Source organism: Ictidomys tridecemlineatus, chromosome 2 (assembly GCF_052094955.1).
Source record: "Ictidomys tridecemlineatus isolate mIctTri1 chromosome 2, mIctTri1.hap1, whole genome shotgun sequence".
Classification (NCBI taxonomy): domain Eukaryota; kingdom Metazoa; phylum Chordata; class Mammalia; order Rodentia; family Sciuridae; genus Ictidomys; species Ictidomys tridecemlineatus.
The window spans coordinates 121447398-121463607 of NC_135478.1; the positions used below are offsets into that span (position 1 = coordinate 121447398).

The 16210-nt window shown below is 43.0% G+C and overlaps 1 protein-coding gene and 1 pseudogene across 2 annotated transcripts in view; both read right to left on the bottom strand.

Annotated features, from left to right (window-relative positions):
• The window catches only part of LOC144375323 (BMP-binding endothelial regulator protein-like), a 217103-nt gene that overhangs the window by 40992 nt on the left and 159901 nt on the right, over positions 1-16210 (bottom strand). The window lies entirely within an intron of this gene.
• On the bottom strand, positions 12190-13795 carry LOC144375320 (protein FAM83F pseudogene; annotated as a pseudogene).

Sequence of the window (16210 nt, forward strand, 5' to 3'; positions counted from 1 at the left end):
CATATTGACTAGGCCTGGAAATCTCCCCACAATATTCCCTGCAGGAATGATAATTCTGATCCAGAAACTTAGGTCCTTATAGTGTGTTGGCCCCTTTGTCCTAGGAAGCAATGACTCCTTTTAGGACCTAGAAAGTTTGATTATACCACTTGTCATGCCAAAACACTTCCCAAACTCATACCTTTCTTCATAGCCTCTCAGAATCATTCTCTCAACAAAATGTCTATTGTTAGTTAAAAAAACAACTCTTTCCTGATTGATTTATGAACATAAATTCAATTGTTACCTTATGGTCAAAGTTGCAATTTCTCTTTTACCTTGCATTTACAATAGTCACCATAACAACTACATCTGAGGGTCTCAAGCTTCCCCTCCCAGGAATTTTCCAAGCAGTTAGTCTGAATGACCATGATTGATGAGAGGTGGAATAGGATGACCTCTAAGTAGACTTCTCCGTTTAGACTCTGTGGATTACACATTTAATACTTTGCAGAAAACCAAAAGTGCTTGCTATTCACATTGACTATTCTAAAATACTGAAGTTTTATACTTCCACCTACATTTTATTTGATCTTATTCAGCTGAAGGACTGAATAAGCAGAAATGGCCTTGGGTTTACTATGAAAGAAGCTATTGCTGCCAGCTTTCAGTTAAAAAGAATGCCCCTTGCAAAGGTATCTGACACATACAGGGAGTGGCTTACTCCAAATGAACATCTCTTGAGGAGGTGGTGTGCTCTGATAGGACAGGCTATAGCCTTAGGTTACTGCCTTCATTCTGGCACTAGCTAACTGACTCAATCTAAAGAGGACACCTCATATCTGTAATTCTTAAATTCCTCATATGGAAAATAAGAGTTCAACTAGATCAACACCTCTTCTCAACCTCTATTCTATTGCCATCTGGGGTCAGATAATTCTCTGTTGTGAAGACCTACCCTGCACATTATAGGGTGTTTGGCAGTATCCTTAGGACTGGAGGGCATTAGCACCCTCCCTCCCCAGATTGTGATAATCAACAATGTTTCCAGACATTAGCAAGTATCCCTTGGGGGCAATTGTCCTGGTTTATAAATAGATGACTGTAGGAGAAAATGTTTAAAATCTAAGTGTTATAAGCCAGGAAGCCCTCCATTTTCATTGGTGTCTATTATAAAAGATTTTTTTTATGTGCTTTGTGGGTCAAACCCTGGACCTCATGCAGGCTAGAGGGGTATTCTACCACTAAGCTTCACCCCAGCCTCAAAGTTTTAATTTCCTTTCACTTAAAGATAACCACCATTGGAACACTTGAATTTTTTAAATGGAGGTAAACCTTCTACATCAATGCACATAGTAAAAGTGAATATACCCCATTACTTATTGAAAATAAACACCAAACATCAACAACAAAAATAGGCTATGTAGTATTCATACAGGCTTTAAAAAAAAAGAACTCAGAGCATAAGATTGGTCAAACTCCAGTTATGACAAGAACCTATGTGAGCTGAATATATCTGTTAGAAGACAAAGGTACTCATTTGTTTTAACAAGTAAAATTTAATTAAATAACAGGAGTATAACCAAGTGACTTAATAAAGTTTACAAAATAAGATGGATAATGTTTTATCTGACAAAAATAAATAATAAAAATAGCAAAATTAGCTAACCTACTAAACCAAAGCAAAAATTACTAAAGCTAAGTAACATCATTTCATATTAATAAAAAGGCAGAATTTATCATAAAAATAAAAAATACAATTAAAGGTATGAATCTTTATTCATCCAGCAACAAAATATCCAAATATATAAAACAAGAAAAATGATAATACATTTGTAAAAACACAGTAATGGTGAGAATATTTTATGCATTTGAGTGATCAATGAGATGCAAATCAAGAACTTTTGGTGAAATAATTGGAAATTTTGAAAGAAATAATTGAATTGTGTTAGGTGACTTGACACTGAATTTTACAAGGATAATAAAATCATTTCATGGAACTAGGAAGTAATTATTATCTTAAAATTTATTATCTATCAAGCCAAAAGAATGGGTCTCAAATTATTCCAAAAAGTTGTAAAAATATGGACCACACTATATTATGGCAAAATATTTTTCTGAAACATATCAAAAGAAAAAAATGTAGGGGAAAATCCCTAATGAACCATTTGTCAAATAAGAAATGAAATGTAGAATTATACTTCTTTGAAGCTCATGCAAATGAGAATTTTGACCATGACAGAGATGCTAATATTGCAGTAACAACTATGAAGAAGCAAAGTAAACTCTGTGGCATGACTGTCCTCTTAGCAGCCAGCACCAGATTTTTTTATGTGCTTTGTGGGTCAAACCCTGGTCCTCATGCAGGCTAGAGGGGTATGTTTGCAGTGCCACACTCATACTGGGTTGTCTGGGTCTGGACATCTGAGAAGTAGCCCCAGGCAAAGGAAGAGGCCCCTGTCCTAGACAGGCAACTAAACTTTTGAGCAAAACTCTGAGGCTTAGCAGAAAATATCTACTGGAGAGGGAGAGCCAATAGGTTTCTGAGGTTGATCTAGGGTAGGGAAAACTTGTAGTTCTGACCAGCCCTAGTAATGAGGCCTTGTCAACACTCTCTGCTTCAAGTTGACACTCAGCAAGTTCAGCAGACATAAAGACAGGCCAAATGATTCAAATTCTGTGCAGAAGAGAAAAGAGAACTTCAGATGTCAGTGGGACAATAGTAGATTACCTCACTTATGCAAATGGAACCACAAATATATATATATATATATATATATATATATATATATATATATATATATATATATATGAAGAGATGCTGAAAGAAGAGATTCTAAAATATGAAAGATGTAGCTGAGCTATACTCACAGATAAAAAACACAGTTTAGCTATCTCCAAGCCAAATTTTGCAGCAGAAGAGACTGATTGAATTGTCAAAGTCTTCCCCCATATTTAACACCTCACCTCATGATCATATTAGGGTCTTGAAAGCACTTCTGTCCCATGAACTGGGAGTGGATTAAATTCTCTCCTGGACTGAGACAGTAAAGACATTATGTCTCCTTCAGCTCTCTTCCTGCTCTGACAGCCACTGTCACCAGGGTTTAAGATGACACAACCATAAGACAGAAATTCGCCAGGCTTTTCATTTGTGACAAATATGACTTTGTCAAGCTCAGCCACTGGAGTCTGTCTATGATAGCAGCCTTAATTACTCAACTATTAGAAAGTTGTAAGAATATAGTCAGAAAAGAATTAGAGGAGTAAGAGGAAGAAAATAAAATAAGCATAAGTCAATGAATTAAAAAGGAGTAAGGCTGAACATTTTTCATTTAAATCTTTAATCAAATAAGCAAATCTAATCAAGAATTGACGTAAGACATAAATCATTATTAATATTAGTTTCCTGGGGCTGCCATAACAAATTACCACAAACTGGGTGACTTAAAACAGAAATTCATTTTCTCACTATCCTGAAGTCTTGATGTTTCAAATAAAGGTGTTGGCAGGGCTTTCCTGTCACTGAAGGCTCTGGAAGTGTTTGTAGATTGAACATTAATGTCTCCCGAAAATTCTTATGTTGAAGTCCCAACACCCAATTTGATGGTTAAGAGGTAAAGTTATTGGGAGGCAATTATATGACAAAGACAAAGACTTCATTAATGGGATTAGCCCTATAAGGAAAGACAGAGGGGCTGATTACTAGAGCACTTGCCTAGCAAGCTCTAGGTTTGGTCCCTAGGGAGAAAGAGAGAGAGAGAGAGAGAGAGAGAGAGAGAGAGAGAGAGAGAGAGAGAGAGAGAAGAAGAAGAAGAAGAAGGAGGAGGAGGAGGAGGAGGAGGAGGAGGAGGAGGAGGAGGAGAAGTGGGAGGGGGAGGAGAATGGAATGGGGAGACAAGAAGATGGTGAGGGAAGAAGTTTGTGTCCTCTCTCTCTCCTTTCTACCATGCGAGGACATGGAAAGATGATAGCCACCCGTAACCCAGGAAAAGGGCTCTCACCAAGAACCCAACCACACTGGCAGCCTGATCTCAGTCATTCAGGCTCCACAAATGGGAGAAATAAATGTTTATTGTTTAATCCACCCACTCTATGGTATTTTAATCCATCAGCCTGAGCCAACTAAGAGGATCCTTCCCTGTCACTCCTCTCATTTCTGGTGATTGCTAGCAATGTTTCTCTTCTCTTGGTTTGTGACTGTCAAGCAGCTGCCAGGCACAAACCTAATCACTGCCTCTATTTTTATGTTAGTGTCTCTGCTTTCATTCTTCTTGTGTTTGTGTCTTCTCCAGGACACCAGTCATATTGTACCTATGCCCCTCCTGAATCTAGCATTTACCTTAGTTATTACATCTACAAAACATTATTTCCCAGTAAAGTCACATTCCTGGGTTCCTGGCCTTAGGGATTTAATATATCTTTTTGGAAGATACCCACAACAGAAGGATTATAGTGACATGGAACAGATTTGAAAAATTTTGAGACTATACCAATGCACCTAAAAATACAATAAGATATATAATTTTCTTGAATGCTGTTACCACACCTAACCTAGAAAGTAGCAAAACCACCTGGATCAATGTGGTCAGAACTTCAGAGACACAAGGAATGCCTCATCCAACTCCTTGAGAATTTGAAACATAGGATTATTGGTTTCTAAAAGCTGCAAATTAAAATCTTAAAATCGGAGCAAGTATTTCTGCAAATTTTCCTTGAATGGCTTTAAGGTTTACACAAATTGACTAGAATATGACACAACATATTAATATGACTGGTAGAAAACAATTATTTTAAAATATGACTATGATTTAGTATTTTCACTTAAGAATTAACTTGCTCTACCAAAAAATAATAACGGGAGTCTTAGAGTTGTCCACTGATGAATTAAGAAAGGAACTCTGGGATAAGGATCACAGGAATAAATGAAATTGTCTAGGATGAACGTAACCGTGTTCTATGGTTTAGATGTGTTTTTTCCTCCAAATATTCATATATTGGAGGCATGGAATCCAGTGTGACAATGTGAAAGGTGGTGAAATCTTATTAAGAGGTGAAGCCTACTGGAAGTACTATTAAGAGAACTGTCCTTGGAAGAGATTATGGGACCCTGAGTTAGTTCTCATGAGAGTTAAAAGAATGAACCTAACTCGAGTTGTATTCTGGTTCCCTGTCTTGTCATGCTTACGATGTGATCTTTTACTCCCATACATAGTACAGCCATGACACCATTGCTCTTAGGCCTTCACCAGAGGCCCAACCAATCAATGGAGCTGCCTGATATTAGACTTTCTTCTTTTAAAACTGTGAACTAAATCAACCTATTTCCTTAATAAAGTAAATCTGCCTCTGGTATTTTGCCATAGTAATCAAAAACTGATGAATACACCCTGCCACATGACTATAGGTAGGATCAGAAGAGTACATATCCATTGAGAAATGTTTTGCTAAGAAATTGTCAGTGAGAAACAAAAAACTTTTAAAATGGCATTTTATCACTTCTTATAGCAACCTATGGTCACATTAACTTTCCCATAGTCGCATATCATAGCATGTTAATCACCCTACTAAATCACTTAGAATTAGATTGGTGATTTTTTTTCCCATTTTGTAAACGAAAAATAATAATCATGGAATGCCAGTGACTTTGGGTGGCTCCAGAAACTAGTCATACACACTCCTTCCCATTGTGGGAAGGATATTTCCCACATAATTCCCCACTCCACTGATGCTGGACATGGCCATATGACCTAACTTCAGTGATGGGATGTAGATGTGTGTGCCAATGCAAAGAAATAAGGCAGGTGGTGTTACAGAAAGCAATTCTTTTGGAAGAATGCCAAAGACTATAAAATATGGAGAGAGTGAAAAATAGAAATATTGCCATTTTCAAAAAATAATTATCAACACAGATTTGGCCATTTCATGAGCTAACCAACCTGGACCTTCAAAAAATGTGCATGCCCTTAACAAAGACCAAACCAACAAAGTGGAAGGAACTATTCTAGATCAAGGGAGAATAAGCAGGAATGACAATGAAATGCAATAAATGATCTTTTATCAGATTCTGAACTCAAAACACACAGAGAAAACAATAAACAAAACAATGCTATAATGAACATAGTTGGGAAAAATAGAGAAATTTTATTATTCGACTTTTGTTTCTATTTTCAATGGCTTGACTGAGATATAGTTGTGTATTATATAAATGAATGTTTTTTATTCTTAAGAGAAACACCATGAAGGTTTAAGAAGTAAAATGTCACAATGTCTATAATATATTTTTAAATTGGATCAAGAGAAAGGAAAAAAAAACTGGATGTGGTGGCTGTAATCCTAGTGAGTCAAGAGGTAGAGATAGGAGGATCACAAGTTTGAGACCAACCTCAGCAATGTATCAAGACCCTAATCAGCTGAGTGAGACCCTATCTCAAAATTAAAAAAAAAAAACTAAAATACAAAAAAGCTGGGGATATAGCTCAGTGGTAAATTGATGAAGTGTCCAATACAGAAAGAAAGAAAGAAAGAAAGAAAGAAAGAAAGAAAGAAAGAAAGAAAGAAAGAAAGAAAGAAAGAAAGAAAGAAAGAAAGAAAAAAATAACATATATGTATCAAGAGAGGTATAAAGCAAATTAGCAAAATGTGTAAATTACTGAATCTAGCTGAAGAGTATTTATGGTCCTATTCTTTCAATTTTTCTGAGGGTTTCAAAATTTTCATAATAAAAAATTAAGGACAGAAAAGAAAAAAAAAGAAATTGCTAATAGACTAATTAGAACAAGAATGCTGATTCTGAATATGAAGGATGAAGGTAACACTCCACAACACCCCCTCATAGACACACACACACACACACACACACACACACACACACACCCTCTGATTTCTTTTGTTCTTAAGTTAGCACTGTGTCTATTCTCCCTTTTATAGCTAGAAACTAAATTCCAAGAATCCCTTCCATACTAGTTATTTAAGTCACCACATCCTTGGTAGATTATACAGCAGAAGTTTATTTTCTCATGATTCTGAAGGCTGGAAGTCCAAGGTCAAGGTGCTGGCAGGCTCTGTCTCTCCTCTGCCTCTCTCCTGGCTTACAGGTAACTGCTGTGTCCCCACTTGAGCTTTCCTCTGTGCTCACATACACCCTTGGTGTGTCTTTCCTTTTTTATAACACCATTCTCAGTGGATTGAGCCACACATATGACCTATTTGACCTTAATTGCCTCTTCAAAGACCCTATCCCCAATTATAATTCCATTGTGAAATATGAGGGGTTAGGGCTTCACCATGTAACCTTGGAGGCACCCTGTTCCATTTCTTCCTAGATTAGACTCTGACACAGGAAAGAATGTGGTGATATTTGGGGGGAGAAAATTAAACAGAACCCTCATTCTTGGAAGTACCTTTGTTATCCAGTAGTGGTGGCTTCACAGACTTCTTCATGACCTTCCTCTTTGTGTTCATGCCAGGCCACTAAAAATCACAGTGGCTTCTTGGACTTTTCCACCCACCCCTATGCTTGAGACTGAAGTCATTAGTCAATTTTTTGGCTGATTTTCTAACCAGTCTTTCAGACTCCCAGCAGCCCCTCAACACTACCCACATAGATGTAAACACCAATTCCCATACTAAATCTCTGTTCTCCTAATAATTCTATATTAAATCCCTATTCTCCTAATAATTCTATATTAAATCTCTATTCTCCTAATAATCCTATATTAAATCTCTATTCACCTAATATTTATGGTAATGGCTGTGTTTATAGTAATATACATTCATATATATACTCTCTTGAAGTATATTCTAAACCCCTTGGAATTTCTTCAGTGGCTAGAGATAATAGCAGCACTTTTGTCATTCATTACAATCCCTTCTCATACTCTAATTTATGCTAATGAAATGAGTCCTGTGGCCCTAGAGAGCTTCAGGATAATGGCTATTTTTCAGGAATCAACTATGTGATTAAAGGGTTGGAACTTTCTCCATCCACAACCACCCCAGACCTCCAGGAAAGGTCTGCTGTTCTGCTGCACAGTGGGGGTGACAATAGTTAAAAACAATGTACAGCTTAATTCTTCTTTCATTTTCCTTTGGCACTGGGGATTGAAACCAGGGTTGTTTTTTTTTTTATGAGCAAGGTCTCACTATGTTGCTGAGACTAGCCTCAAACTAGTGATCCTCCTACCTCAGTCTCCAAAGTAGTGGGGATTACATGCATGCACCACTGTAGCTGGCTGTACAGCACATTTCAAAATAGGTAGAAGAGAGGATCCTGAATGTTCTCACAACAAAAAAGTGATGTTTGAGGTGCTAAATATGTAGACTAGCAGATTTGATCAGAATGCATACATATATCAAAATACCACATCATGCCCCTTAAATGCATACACTTATTATGTGTCAAATAGACATAAAATTTTAAAAAGAACTACTCAACTAATCATCACTTACATATCTTACTTGGAATCCAATTAAAACAAACTAAATATTTTTTTTATTTCCCATTTATTTATTTATTTACTTAGTACTGAGGTGTGCACCCAGAGCCTCATACATGCCCAGCAAATGCTCTACCACTGAGGTACATCCCCAGCCCTTTGGACTTACAGTTTTTGAGACAGGGTCTCACTAAGTGGCCCAAGCTGGGCTTGAACTTGCCTTCCTCCTGCCTCAGCTTCCTGAGCATCTGGGATAACAGGTGATTGCCACTGTGGCTGGTGACGCCTCACCAGTTTGTTAGTCTGGCTTATTTTCCGTTTTAAGTGACTGTCAAGTCTTCAATCTTTTAACAAATAGGTATGAAGCAAATACTGCGTTACAACAGTGAGCTAGACAGGTGAGGTCTAGCTGTTCTACCTGTTCTCCAGGTTCAGGAACCCTAAAGAATGGGTACCTGTGATGTCCTGCTGCAGCACATGGTATCTTCCTTGCTGCACAGGTGGGAGAGTAGAAGTCTTGAAGTGCATGCCTAACTGGGAAGTCTTTGCAATTAGCTTAAAAACACATTTGCACCCGCTTCCTGCCTTTGTCTAAGGTGTATGTGCTCCCAACCTTGGTCAGGCTCAGCTCACTGAGCCCAGGGTGTCTGTCTGTCCTGTGGCAAAGCTTGTGCAGCTGGAACAGCAGTGCAGATGATCAATGACAGCCTCTGTGTCTTTGGGGCAGGAAGGCCTGAGTGTGGCACAGTGTGGCACGTTGCCAGATGACAAACTGAATCCACAGCGCAAGGCAGGGCTAATTAGCTGCAGAGGGGGCTTTGTTGATGTTTATTCAGAATGTGGCCATGACAACCAGGTAGCAAATCCTTGGCCTGATTTGAGTTTGGAGGCTCTCTTGCCATCAGCCCTGGCTGCTTTTGGAACAGGGCCACTGCTGGGTACACACAGGCACACACCAGGGTACTTTCCATATGGGGTGTAGGTGAGACTCAGGAAGAGCAGCAAATTGGGAGGAAACCGAACAAGGAGCAGAGCGCAGTAAGGCAGATGGGTGCACAGAAACACACCTGTTCTGGGGCGAGCATGGCAGTGAAGAGCTATCAAGGTAACTAGGCTGAAACTGGAGGATGCCTCTCGGAGAGCTGTCCCAGAAGTCAAAATCTCAGGCACGTCAGCCACCTCCGACGAGCGCTCTGTCCAAGACACAGGGTGGAGAGCCTGGAAGCGCCTTTCAAGAAGTCATTTGTGGTTGTCAGAGCCTCAAAGTAGAAAGCAGAGGCCCTAAACAGAGGGGATTTACACCCCCACCCGATGCATTGGGTGACATCTGGAGACAGGTGGCATGCAGCAGGTAGAGGCAAGGATGTCTCCACACCCTTCGATACTACCACAGCCCCTCCCTCAACAGAGGACTTGGCAGCTCCAAAGTGTCATTAGTGCTGAGAGTCTGAGCCTGAGGTACAGCTCCAGAACTGTATTTCATGTGATGAGGGACTTGGGAGAGCTGAGAAATGGCAATCACACCTCATGCAGCTCAACACACAACCCGACGAGGCTCATGCCCCAAATACACATGAAAATTATTTGATGACTTTGAAAAGGGCTCTTTCCTCAGCTGTTCTTAGTTTGAGACCTGTATGTTCCTAAATCACCTGGCACAGTGATCGGCAAATAGTAGGCATTTAATAAAAAGAGAAAAGCCACTCCCCCTCTCGCCTCTTCCTCTGTGTCTAGGCTTCCCTTCTTGTTTAGACTTTCCATCAAGTTCTCTACAGGTGCAGGGTATTGATGTTAGCAGAGGCTGTCTTAGAAATACTCTTGATAGATCAGAGGTAGGACTAACCACACTCTGAGGACAGATACTACAGGTGACATAGGTCAAGGGACAGTCTACCAGCCCCCTTGTGGGGCAGAAGCCAGGGTGGCAGCAACACCAGGGGCTCTGCTCACCGGGAGGCTGGCCTTCTCCAGGGCTGCACGAGCTGCTAACCCTCAACCTGCAGTCTCTGCACTTGGCAGGCGAGACAGTGGCCTGGTGGGGTGGGGGCCACAAAGCCAGGGCCCCACACTGAGGGCCCTCCTAATCTGTCCTCCTCCATCTCTTGCGGTGCTGCCAGCCTGCAGAAGCATCTGGGCTGGGTCCAAGGGTACCATCCACCCCTGAACCTGCCCCCCAACTGGGAAGGCCAGATGTCCTCCTGAGATGTGGTGAGGGGGAGCATAGTTCACCAAGTGCGTGCACGTGCTGGAACAGAGGGCAGACACACCCGAAACTGAGAAGTCAAGAGGCAGAACAGAGTGGGTGGAAGCTTAGACCGACAAGCCAACAGTAAGAGCTGCATTTTATGACGTCACGGTCCTTGGCCATGTCTGCACTGTAGTTTCCTGAGCATTTTCAGAGCTTGAGGGGGCCAGAGACCATCTGACCCAGCCCTTTGAAAGGAGGAAGAAACAGGCTGGAGGGGAGAGGGCCTGCAGGGGGAACCCCCCTTAAGGGTCGGCACTCTGCCCCACCTTCAGTCGCTTCCTCTTTAACATATGGTTTCCCCTAAGTCCTACAGAAAGTGAGACAAGCCCCATCTTGGCACATGGAGAAATTGAGGCAGAAAGGAGGGCTGGCTCTAGGCTGCAGTGACTTGGAACTTCCACAGGGACCCTGCTAGGTGTCTCTCCTGGCCCTGCATGAGGGAGAGGGAAGAAGGGTAAAGTAGGCCAGCTTCCCACCTCCGGGCGGCACAAGGGCTGGCTGAGCTGCCTGCTTAGGTCTCTTGTGTCTCTCACCTCTAAGGGACCACTTGAAGCTAAGGCTTGGCCCCCACTCTCACATCTCCTCTGTTCTCTAGAAAGAGATGCGTCACATGGCCAGGCCTTGGTGCATAAGGAAGCACTTTCCAGAACTGTTTAAACCAGTCACCGGATGGGGAGGGGCATTGTGTACTGGGTGCCCTCACCCAGCACCGTGGCAGAGGCCACCTGCTTGGGGGGGGATAAGGCCCCTGAGCAGAGCCCAATACGTCACAGGAGGCTAAGGCTAGTATTTGGCTGAAATGTAACTGGGGAAGTTCTGTAGGTGGAGGGGACCCATGACCATCTTAGGGGGAAGGGGAAAATTCTCCTGTCTTTAGAGTCCAGTTCCCCATCATCTGGGACCCTCTCTTTCCCTTCATTGGGCTGCAAACCAAAGCAAACTGAAGGGAGGTCCAGGCCAGGCCCTCTAAGAACCCATGGAGGGGCTGCAGCAGGCACCTGCCCAGGAGGCCTGGAGTACCAACCCTGCCTGCTGGGTTGGGAGGGAAGGGACTTTTGCATGGGCGGGGTCCAAACTTGCCACTGACTGTGGGAGACTGGTGTCTTCCCCTCTGTTCTCTCAGAGCCCAGTGTAGGTCTAGGCCAGGAAGGCCACAGCAGCCAGTGTCCCAGCTGTCCCAGATGCTCCTTCTACTGGTAGTTCTAAGGCTGGAGCAAGACTGGAACTGGGGACCCCTACTCAGAACCCTGTCCTTCCTGGTAGGAGCAACCAAAAAGCACTGGGAAGCCCAGAAAAAGAGACCAGGTGGCTGGAGCTGACCCAGAGACTTCTCCTATTAGGGCACAAAGACATGGCCCTTTCCCTACCCAGGGATATGGCGGGCAGGGCTGACCCAGTGGAGGGAGAGGCAGGTACATAACAGGGAGCAGACACTAGTCGAGCTTCCTCTTCATGTAAACAAAGCAGCAGTGACCCTTCCTGGCCTGGCCACCACAGTCTGGAAGCACTTAGAAGTCTTGGGACCCACTCTTCCATCTGGATTCAGGCGCTGAGGCCAAGATGGAGGCTGCAGGCGGAGGCCGATGAGGCTGGAGGTACAAACTGGTCCAGGGCACAGGGCAGGACAGGTGGGCATCCACAGATCCTGCAGCTCAGAAAATCACGCAATTGCCAGACTTGGAAGGTCTGGGACTTGTTTTACCTGAGATGTTGGTGCTGGAGTCCTCAGTGGGCCTCTTCCCCTTCAGAAACTCCACGTCGGGGCAGGCCTCGGGGGAGAGCGAGCCGGCCCTGCTGCTGGGTGCTGCAGGTCTCTTGGCTCGGCGGCTGAACAACCTGCTGCCCATGAAACGCTTGCCCTCCGTGGCCAGCATGGGGCCCCGTTGGCAGCATCTCCCTTGCCATTTTGGGTGACTGCCTCTCGGGATTTGAGCCGCCTCCAGTGGCTCAGATCTGTCAAGGGGACAGGATCCACAGGGGGCCACACTTGCTCTATAGTAACCAGGTCATTCAGGAAGCTCTCCAGGCGCCGCACCAGGCTGCCTCACCACCTCCGCTGCCCTCCTCCTGCCTATCCGGGTTGCCATCAGCCTCCCGCTGTTGCCGGGCAGCCCAGCGCATCATCTCCCCCGGTGGGTGGCGGCTACCTGCCACCAAGGCATACTTGGGGTAGATAAGCTTGCGAGCCACAGTGCAGGAGCGGTGGAGGCCAAGTCTGCCAGCCCCTCCTGCCAGGCCCAGCTGCTGGAACAAGTTCACTTCCTCGGAGATGGCGTATAGCTCCCGGAACTCCGCGTCGAAGGGCTCTGTGTACTGCCCTGTCAGGAGGAGGAGATGGTTTCTGTGCACGTAGGAGGAACTCCAGGTGAATTTGTAGGATCCAGTGGCTACTTTGTCACCATCTACCATCAGGAACCTTGATGACAGGGTTCCTTTAATCTTCCCCATGGGCACGTAGAAGCCAACGCCTGTCACAGAGCGGACGCCGATGTTCCGAATATGGAAGTCAGCCAGCTCGAGGCTCCCGCACATCTCCAGGAAATACTTCACTCCCGCCTCGTCCAGGATGATATACACCGGGACCCGGCGCTTGGAGGCAGCATCCACAATGTCTTGAAAAGTATCCCCATCGGTGAAGAGGTCCATGACCACAGCAATGGCCTGTTGGATTATCTGCCTGACCACCTGCTTGAGGTGGGGCGCCTTCTCCTCCTTGGGGAGATGGGTGAAGAGAGTGACGCGGCTCATGCTGCAGTAGAAGCCCGCATCGGTCCAGCCCAGGTCCAGAGGGGGCACCTCAGTGTCGGAGGGGTCCGGCCAGTAGGCCAGGGACTCGCATGGTTCAGCCGGGACCTTCGCTGGGACATTGGCCTTGCTCTTGCTCTTGCCGCGGACGGGCTCCAGGCGGTGCACAGGGCCTGGCGCTCCTGGCTGGAGAGGAAGTCCCGCAGCCGCTCCTTCTTGAGCCGCTCGCGGTAGGCCTGCTCGCCGCGGCCCAGCAACGCCTCCAGCGCGGCCCGCCGCCGCTCGCAGTAGTAGAAGGCGGCCTGAGCCTCGGTCACCTTCGGGTTCACGTGCGCCTCGTCCAGGCAGCTCAGCTGGGAATCGGCCATGGGGCCCGGGCCCCGGCCGGCCCCTGCCCCACAAACTAAATATTTTTAATAAAATATTTTCTATGATAACTGGGTAATACTTTGGAAAATAATAACAATTTGGATATTTGATTATATTAAAATTATTGTTGGTATTTTCAATGTGATAACTGTATTATGATTCTTCTTAAATTTTTATTATCTAGAACATGATGGTAAAATGTTTACTTTATGTTTAGGATTTGGTTCTACATCCTCAGGAGGCAGAAGGATAGTATGTGAGGAAAGATGTGAAGTGAGGATGATTTTGAACTGCTAATTGTTGAAGCTGGTGATGTGCACATGTAAGTTCATTAAACCAGTCTCTATAATTTTGCATATGTTTGGAAATTTTTCTCAAACTTTCTACTGAAATGATGTTTGTAAAATGGCAGATGGTGTCAGATAAGCTACCAAAATTTCTAAGACTGTTACATAAAGGCACAAAAGTGTATTCATTGATGATTGCTCACCTGCCTCTGCTAGCAAGCATGATGCATTTACACAGGCAGACCCTCCTCTTAAAGAATAAAATATTCTTGATGATGATGGTGGCATGTTGAGAATGCAGAATTCAACCAAGAGTGTGCTGATAAGAGAGAGTCAAATGTTCAATTTTATTCATTCTAATGTTAAGGTGCTATTTATAATACTCTATTTGTATAAGACTAGAAATAACAGCAAAGTACTGAGCTAGAGATACATTTAAATCTTCAGCATATAGATGGAACTGTGTTAGTTTACTATTGTGTCACAGATTCCTTCAAGCATAGTGGCCTAAAATAACACATACTTATTAGTTCAGGTTTCTGTAGGTCTCTGGCAGAGCATGGCTGGGATCTCTATTTGGAATCTCACAAGTTTGAATTCAAGTTGTCACCTTGAGTTTATCTCTAATCTGGAGGTGCTAGGGGAAATTTTTTTTCTTTATAAACTCATTCTTCTAGTTGACAAAATTCAATCCCTTGTGATTGTAGGACTGAGATCCCTATTTCCATGCACTGTCAGCTGGAGGTTGCTATCATCTCTTAGAGACCCCCCATAGTCCTTGCTATATGGTCTTCTCTGTCTTCAAGAAAAAAACTGTGTATCAGATCTTGAAATATCTGACTTCCCTTTTGGAGGCCATGCAGAGAAAATAGTCTACTTTTGATGGATTCCTGTAAGTAGCCCATTAAAGTCCCATTAGTACCTCAATTACATTGGCAAACTTTTATTAGAATGAATAGATGAAGAAGATATGTGCACATTAAAGGCCAACAGTATTGAAGAGCATCTTAGAATTAAACTTACTACAGTATCAGAGCTAAGGGGGGTAGAGATATGTTAGTCTCCTAGGGCAGCCCCAACAATTTACCACCCATTAAGTAACATGAAAAACGCAAAAGTATTTCTTTATAGTTGTGAATATTAGATGTCTAAATGTAAGATATTGCAAGGCTTGCGTCCTCTGAGACTCAGAGTCAAACCCCTCTTTTCTCTCCTCATTTCTGGTGGTGGTCGTTAATCTTTAGTGTCCCTTGGCTGGCAGCTGCATCACTCCAACCAGCCTCTTTCATCACATGTCCCTGTGGGCTCAGCCCAAATGTCCTTCTTCTTTTGAGGACATCAGTCATATTTATAAAAACTTGCTCCAATGACTCACTGACTTGGTTGTAATGACCCTATTTCCATAGTAAGTCACATGTATAGCCATTGTGGGTTATGACTTCAATATAACATTTGTGGGGCCAAATTTTAACCCATAACAGGAGGAAAGCTAAAGGGTGAGGGAGAACAGATGTAGTTGAGTCCTTGGACATTCCAATATTTATAGGATGGGAAGTGACGAATGATCTGGCGGAGGATAGGAAAGAAACATGAATAATGTGGAATCTGGAAAAATGACTGGACATGCTTCAATAAGAGAGTATGATGAACTTTGTCAAAAGCAGTTAATAATTTGAATAAGGACTGAGCATTCAATTAGGAAGGTGGAAGCTGTTGGTGACTTTTAAAAAGCAATTACAGGGGTTGGGGATGTGGCTCAAGTTGTAGCCCACTCACCTGGTATGCACTCAGCACTAGGTTTGATCCTCAGCACCTCATAAAAACAAAATAAAGATATTATGTCCACTGAAAACTAAAAAGTAGATATTAAAAATTTCTCTCTCACTCTCTCTCTTTATGAAAAAAAGCAATTACAGTGAATATGGTTGTATCAAAATATAATTAGAGTGAGCAATAAAAGAGAATGGGAAATCAGAATAGGCAAACGTAATATAAACCTTCATCTAATTATTATCAATGAATAAGCTGACTTTCTAATATTATGTATCAATCACACTTACATTTGAAAATATGATAACACTCTAAAAATGGATCCTGTTCTGCCAGTCTGACCTAGAATTTCCAGCAAATATGTTAAAATAGAA